Here is a 7,087-nt window from a genome sequence, read left to right on the forward strand (position 1 = left end):
GGTTCCCTTACAAAACTTTTGTTATTGGGTTAGCCTGATACAAGTCTTCGATAAGAACTTACAGGTGCCTCCTCACAAAGGGGGTCACAGTAACCAGGCTCGGGCGTCTGTTTACCAAAAACACAGGTCTCTACAAAGTCGTAAGACCGTGTATGGGGGCTGATGCCTGCCCAGTGCCGGAAGGTTAAGGAAGTTGGTGACCTGATGACAGGGGAGCCGATGACCGAAGCCCCGATGAACGACGACCGTAACTATAACATTCCTAAGGTAGCAAAATTCCTTGTCGGGTAAGTTCCGACCCGCACGAAAGGCGTAATGATCTGGGCACTATCTCAGAGAGAGGCTCGGTGACATAGACATGTCTGTGAAGATGCAGACTACATGCACCTGGACCATAAGACCCTATGAAGCTTCACTGTTCCCTGGGATTGGCTTTGGGCTTTTCCTGTCCAGCTTAGGTGGAAGGCGAGGAAGGCCTCAATCTAGGGGGCCCGAGCCATCAGTGAGATACCACTCTGGAAGAGCTAGAATTATAACCTTGTGTCAGGACCTATGGGCCAAGGGACAGTCTCAAGTAGACAGTTTATATGGGGCGTAGGCCTCCCAAAAGGTAACGAAGGCGTGCAAAGGTTTCCTCTGTTGGAATATGTTTTATCAGGATCTAGATTTACTACCATGTATGTTATTTAACATCCTAAATATGAATCTCTAAAACAATGTAAATAAACACATATAAAGTTTCAGAAGCCTTACAGTGGGTGCAGCGGAATAATAATGGCTCCTTCCACTCAGATCTCTAACCCTTGTATCCTGTCTGTAGCAGAGTATTACCAAGATCTGAGTTCGAATCTCCTTCTCTTGAAAATGGATTCTTTACAGCCTTACACACTATGATTGGGTACCACTTGATGTGTGTGGGCACTTACTCTATCACTATAGGGTATGAAAATATGAAGAGAAAAGGAGAGAGGAGTGGTTCGAAAATAGAGAAAAGTGATGGCTCGGGAAAATTTGACTGAAGGCTTGAATTTTCATCATCTTTTGATGTGAGCCATCACTATCTATTTATAAGGAAACCACCTAGGTTTAGGTTAGAATTAATAGGCATTAAAATATTGGAAAAATTAAATGGAAATTCCCTCTCAAAGTGGCCGGCCATAGGATGTGGGCCCCACTTTTGAATGTTTCCATTTTTAACAATTTTTCCTTATTTTCTCAAAAATACCATTTTTCTAATTCAACCACTAAAATGCCAAAACTATTTATTTAATAATTAAGATTAATTATCAAATAAAATTGCCATTTAATATATTTATTAATTAGACCTAATAAAGTCTCTTAATTAATAAATAAGCCCTAGAGTCTCTTTTCATCACAATTAAGCCCTTGCTTAGTGAAAATTCATAAACTAGACATAGTCTAATTTTAGAATTATAATTGATTAATTAAAATCAATTAACTGAGTCTTACAAGCAGTATGGTCTCAACTAGTATGGGGACCATGGGCCTATACAACCGAGCTTCCAATAAGCAGAACTAGAATTTACCAAGTAAATTCCCTAACTTATTAATTCCTTATTGCATCCACCATAGAACTTGGAATTGCACTCTCAGTCATATAGAACGCACTATATGTTTCACGATATAGATACGCTATAAACATTTAACCATCGTTCTACTCCAAATAATCAAAGATCCTCTATAGATGATTTACACCGAGTAGGTATAAATTTACCGTTTCACCCCTTAATGCATTTTATCCTTAAAACACTTAGCTTCCTATAAATGATATTTCAGTGAGCTAATATAATCACTGAAACAAGAGCTCTTCCATTTATCTCTATTAAGCCAAGCTCGAAGGAAATCATCGTTTCACTCCATATAGAAGCTATAGATTCCATATCTATGTTTAGCTCTCCCACTCAATTGTACTATCATGTTCCCAAAATGTACGTATCACCCTGACCAAAAAATAGGCTTAACTAACAAATCAAAGAACATGAATAGCACTCTTGAGATTGAACCTAAGCATGTCAGGATTAAGATCTTTTGATCTAAGATCAACTAGTGATATTGACTTAGAAAGATATAACGGTAAGATTATAATATCTTTACCAAGATCAATATCGGTCGCAGTCCAATGTATACTCCATACATCCGAAACTAGCATACTTTGCCAATGTTCTGGAAAGAACATAACACTTATCTAAGGTGTAAGTATACTTTATCGTTGATTATCACATCAGTGTAAATCCAGTGCACTGATGAATCATGGACATTGTCTTTTGAAGCATATAATCACAATCACATTCCACTGTGTTGACATCAATGTGATTGTGAATAACTATATGTTCTAGAATTAACAGATTTCGTACACATTAAACCATAAATATGAAAACTACATGTAAACATAAATAATTTCTAATCCTTTATTGATAACAAATCAGATTAGATTGAGCATGAGTTTTATTTAGGGCATAAAATCTCAACAAACTCCCACTTGCACTAACATAAAACAAGTAGTGCATTTCAATCACTCAATTGTCTTGACATCCAGATCAAGTGTAGTATATTTGACTAAACCCAAATTACAGGAACTGTAAGTCTGTGGCAAGCAACTGCTTTCTCCACCATTACTTCCTTTATGTTCATAAAACAATATGCAACATCATTTTTACTATATGCATTACTCATCTAGAGAAACTGAATTCTTTACTGCTTATAAAGTGCATCTGAATAAACAGAAGACATATCTCTAATTCATTTTTATTTCGGATGTGATTCTAATAGCCAAACACCGCATTCCAATGTTGTCGGGCACAAAACATGCAAAATTATGAAATTTTTATATGTGACATAAAAATGCATTCTGAATTCAAATAAATCATCATAAATAAATAATTCAATACTAATAAATAATTTTCATAATTAAGCCTTAATTATCTACTAATTTCCAAATTAAAGCTAAGCGGTCTTTACAATACTAGAGTATATCTGCAACCCGCAGAGTATAAAGTCTTAGGCGAGGAATCAATGTACGAATTGGTACTTAAAGTATAAATGAGAAACCATATGTGGCTAAAAGAGAATAGCGAGGCACCTGAGAAGAATAACACACACCTCAGCTTAGAAATAAGCAAACTAAGTATAAAAGTCGAACCGGCTCAGAGTACAAGAATGCGCGACGACCATCTCGCTATGAGAGAACTTCCTATAGTTTCATTCAATTAACGGAAGCGAGACTCATAACCCTGACAAGTCAGAAGATTTCTGTATACCCGCGATTGACGTAAGACAAATCTTGTCGACCTTGGAAAGAAGAATGGTTCCAGCTCGCCATTGGGATCACTACAATCAAGTTTCTGTCGAGACATCTCCAGATTCAACAATTAAAGACATGCTTAATACACGATATTCTTGACCCAATAAAAGCGAGAAAATCACAGCTAAGTAATTTTTCAAATTCATACACCGCATTTATATTTTTGTAATATGTAATCGGATCCCATGATTCAAGGGATAATAACTGTAATTACATTTTGGTCAGCTTTGTAATTAACTGCCATTATGCAATTATAAATAGTAGCAGACAAGATCAAAGAAAAAAAAAGGACTCTTAGGCAAGAGGCCCTAAAACAAAATACTCAGAAATCTAAATAAGATTGACTCGTGGACTATACAGAATTTTAACTGCAAAACCACGTAAAAAACCTTGTCTCCATATACTATTTTTCTATAGCTTTTTATGTTCTGTGTTGAATCATAATCGTGAGACTCAAATTTGGTTAACAAAAATCTGTGTTAACAGTAGTTGAGGTGAGGTTTGCACTGGTATTGTAAACAACCCAATTATAGTGAGATTGTCACTACAATAATCCGAGAAAGAGGTTAATAGTCATTGGCGGTGTAAAACTATTGTAAGAGGTTTGGAAACACCTTGGTGAAAATTTCTCAATTATAAGGGTTAGTCAAGCTCATTAACTTGGCTCGATATTAGAACTCAAAGCTAGGTCCATAGCTTTGAAGACCAAGGATGTAGGTGGCTTAGCTCCACCGAACCTTGTAAAAATTGAGAGTTTACAAGTTCTTACCCTTAAACTCTTTACTTTACAAGTTTGATTATTTATTATACATTATTGATTGCCATATTACCTGCATTTATTTGATTAAGTATTTAATTGCACAGTTTTGTAAAAGTTTTAATTTAACAAAATTAGCTTAAATTTCTAATTCACCCGCTCTTGGAAATATATCTTGAACTAACATCACTAACACGCTTCCTATCATGCTATCTAATCAAATAAATTACTAAACAAGTAAAGGCTTATTGAACCATGAGTTGAGCTTGTCTCTAATAATGATTGTACATATCTTGACTGTCTTCGTTAAACAACCTAGCGCTCTGATACCAAAATTTTAACGTCATATTGCCTAGGGAAGCTACAGTTTTTTTTTCTACTTACTATGCATACCTTTGCTAATCAAAAGATTTCTAAAAAATTGTGTCAAATTTAAACTTCTATTATTATATATATCCATACAAAAAGTTGGGATTCCGTCTTTAAAATTACATTCATATCTAAAATATACTTTATAAACATGTTGCACATCGACTACAAAAGTATGGCCCAAGTCATCACAAGATTGAAATTTCTAGGTCTAACCATCTTGACATGTACAATCACCCCTAAGCTCTGGACTCACTGATGTTCAGCCTTAGCCTTTCCCTTACCTACACATGTAAACAATATCTGTGAGTCGACAGACTCAGTAAGAAAAGCATATAAAACATAACATATTACCGACTTGTATTTAGGCACCCATACACCTGTCTACAAGACTTAACAGCTGATCAATAATGTTCTTAATAGAAGTACGACATTTATACCACAGGCACTAAATACTTGTCATATACTAGTGTTGGTAGGGCTGAATCGTACCCCGAGTACTACTGAGTGTTGTATCACATGCATTATGTACTTAACCGTACCAGTGTTGGTAACACTAAATTGTACCCTTTGAACATCATATATTGTACCAATACATTCAGTACCGCTACTGTACTAGTGTTGGTAGTATATGAATCAAATACACAACATGCAATTTACATACATACACATATACATGTATACATGGTTTATAATTATCTTACCTCGTTTCTAAATTCAAGTGTGCCAATCGACCTGAATTGAAAATCACGCGTTGAACGGAGACCCTATGTCACAGTCACATAAATTGGGTAAACAACTAGCCAAAACTTTTTGGGGACCTAAACTCAAAACTAGAAGTATTCTTATCGATAAATAGCATGACAAAGCCCTATATATCAAGCAAATACAAAAAAACTAGACATTATAGGAAAATTTCCTGAAAAATAGCAAGCCGTTTCCGTAAAAATGGAAAGCTATTTTTCTGGGTCACTGTCAGTAAAAACAGTAGACCGTTTTTTGCTATAGAAAAACAACAAACCTCCTAATCAACTTAAAACAACCTCAAATCTTCAAAAACTCTCTAAAATACTTTTAAATACCATAATAAACCATTTTCAAGTGATAAAACTAGATATAACACAAAATTTCATAATCCACCATTGTTGAGCTAAGTTTGAGTTGCTCAACTCGGCAAATAACTATCAAAACCACCTAATTAAGCTTTAAACAATCTCATGAATCTTTAGAAATCAACCCAACTAAACCTACGTTCGGATAGATTTTAAACTCCAACTTTGCATGCTTAAAACTAAAGAAAAACCTTCAGAAACTCAAGGAGAAGAGGGCTCTAGGGTTACCTTTGAACTACACCTTTGATTTATGCTAGAATACCTAGAAAATTGATGAAGTTTTGTTCTGGTTTCCTGCTGGTCCTCTTGAGGCCAAAAAGTTAGAGAGAGAGAGCAAGGAATAATTTTGTTCTAATGTTAGGTTTTTGTCTAATTACCTTAATGATAATCCAACAAAAGATAAGATTAACTTATCTTAACATTAATTATGGCTAGCCAACAGACTTAGGTCACGTTTGATTGGAGGTAATGAAATAGAATGGAATGGAAAGGAAACAATTTTCATTCCATTCTTTTGTTTGGTTGCATATAATAGTATTGGAATGTCATTCCAATGGAATGGCCTTTCCACCATTTTGGTGGAATGACTATTCCATTTTGAAATGGAAGGAAAGATCATTCCAATGCATGATGAGAAAAAAATTAATAACTTTTTTATCAATTTTTTTTTTATACATTTTAAATTTTATTCCATTCCATTCCTATTCCTATTCCCATTCCCATTCCCATTCCTATTCCTATGTTTTCATTCCTCCCAATCAAACGCCACCTTAGTGGAATAATCCACTCACTAATTAAATAAAACGACCAAACTAACCTAACTTTAAGCTTAAATAATTAAATGGTTTAAGGGTAAAATGGTCTAATACTATAATCCCGCCTAACTCGTTATCCCAATATCACATATCATTTTTTGTGTTTGGATGTCAAGTAACAATTGTTTATGAATTCTCATTTTCATGTTTGATAAATGAATTAGTAATTACATAATTTAATAACATCAATTATCTACAAATGGTAATATATTATAAATGCACTGTGACTACACCCAATTCTCACGGGGGCATGAGAATTGAAGAGTATAATTCAGACCCTTCAATTACCTCTAAGTACATGGTTGTAGTGTAATTATCTAATCAAACAAACAAGTCAAACTTTTTAATTATTTTTAATTACACAGTAACTTTCTAAATGAGCCTTTAATTATGGTCGTATATAAAAGTTATAAGTTTGCCATGGATATTTATGAAATTATTTTTATCTTGATATATATAGAATTATTATTTTAATTACTAATATATGTTATAACTTGAGATTAAGCTTCATCCAAAGGTTTAAAATTAGAACAAAAATTAATTCAAAAATTGTGTCCATAGAACCCATTCTAATATTTTTTTTTTCATTTAACTGTAAATACGGGTTGGGTTTTTTGACACGACACGAAACCAGTACGAGCCCCGAAGGTACGAGCACGACTAGGCACGAAAAATATAGGCTTGGGCACGACATGACACGATATTACAAATT

At 34.3% G+C, this 7,087-nt stretch overlaps 1 long non-coding RNA gene across 2 annotated transcripts; it reads right to left on the reverse strand.

The window, feature by feature from the left end:
* Positions 1–4,500: 4,500 nt before the first annotated feature.
* Positions 4,501–5,932, reverse strand: LOC115717242 (uncharacterized). Of its 2 annotated transcripts, XR_004011717.2 has the most exons (3): positions 5,789–5,932; positions 5,153–5,215; positions 4,501–4,732 (listed from the first exon to the last, which is right to left on the reverse strand). It is a non-coding gene; the product is annotated as an uncharacterized LOC115717242 (long non-coding RNA). The 2 variants fall into 2 exon arrangements; XR_009687710.1 differs by lacking the exon at positions 5,153–5,215.
* Between the last annotated feature and the right edge of the window lie 1,155 nt (positions 5,933–7,087).

The sequence above is a fragment of the Cannabis sativa genome, chromosome 5 (assembly GCF_029168945.1).
Source record: "Cannabis sativa cultivar Pink pepper isolate KNU-18-1 chromosome 5, ASM2916894v1, whole genome shotgun sequence".
Taxonomy (NCBI): Eukaryota; Viridiplantae; Streptophyta; class Magnoliopsida; order Rosales; family Cannabaceae; genus Cannabis; species Cannabis sativa.